This window comes from Malania oleifera, chromosome 2 (genome assembly GCF_029873635.1).
Source record: "Malania oleifera isolate guangnan ecotype guangnan chromosome 2, ASM2987363v1, whole genome shotgun sequence".
Lineage (NCBI taxonomy): Eukaryota > Viridiplantae > Streptophyta > Magnoliopsida > Santalales > Ximeniaceae > Malania > Malania oleifera.
The window spans coordinates 146,902,317-146,903,518 of record NC_080418.1 but is presented as its reverse complement, the minus strand read 5'-3'; positions in this window follow the sequence as shown (position 1 = coordinate 146,903,518).

The window sequence follows — 1,202 nt, the reverse complement described above, 5'->3', positions numbered from 1 at the left end:
ATAATCCAACCAGTAATGAATTCTATAGAACACACATGCATGAGATATCAAACATTAAGTCCTATGCAGTGTTCATAGCTCCCAAAAACAATCCATATCATTTCTATTTAGTAAAGAACATGATGTGATCTTCAAGGAATTTGGAAGAGCAATAGGACTCAAAAAAAAAAACAATGAAGCATATGAATCCGTAAGAATGATTTACTGTAGCTCAGCTACCCTGTACATGCTCATGTAAAGATTTTTTACAAACTATATGCCTAGAGTATTTAAGGATGAAGTTCAATATTTATTTAATTATTCACTCATCCTTTCAAAAATTTAGTATGTAGCACATAATCATTTTAGGACATGGTTTATGGACTTTGATTATTTTGGGGGAAATCTAACAAAATTTCGGCAGCATGCCGTGTGTAAATAGAACATTTCCTAAACCTGCAGATCACAAAAACATGCACCAGATAGCCTAGTAGATTCTACAACATACAATTCACAAGTCATTACATCAGTCATGCAGATGGCATTCAGTTTAATCAGCATGCAATCCTAATATCAACTACCAGCATGCATTTCACAATACTGCATCAGCTATGCAGTTGGCGTTCCAGATTAAACAACATATAATCCTAATATCAACTACTAGCATGCATTTCACAATATTGCATCAATCGTGCAGTTGGCGTTCCATATTAAATAGCATGCAATCCTAATGTTAACTACCAGCAATTCATATTATAAACAAGAGATAAACCATCCAGCGGATATAAGCAATAAGCAACAATGGATAGTGGGTGTGTGTAGTGTAGTGCGGTGCAGTGTAGTCAACATAAAATAGAGTGTAAAATGTATATGATTATAGACTCAACGATAGAAAGATGTATATCAGCTGGAATTTTTTTTTAAAAAAATCCTGTTCCCCCTCTCATGCTGCTCCTAGGCCTCTCCATCATAGGACCCTACCTCATTGCCGCTTATGTCCATAGGATTCTTTTCTTCCTTATCATCATCGCAGTTTAGTTCATTAAAGCGGTCACTTATCTTAGAGAATTTGTTCTGTACGACGTCTTGCAGCTCAAAAAGATCATTTTGCATGTTGATGAACCTGTTATCTGCAGAGACTGCATATTCTATGAAATCCTTCTATATCGACGTGTATCGAGCATCAGAATAAGCTATCAGTTCCCTTAACCCTCTTTACAAGG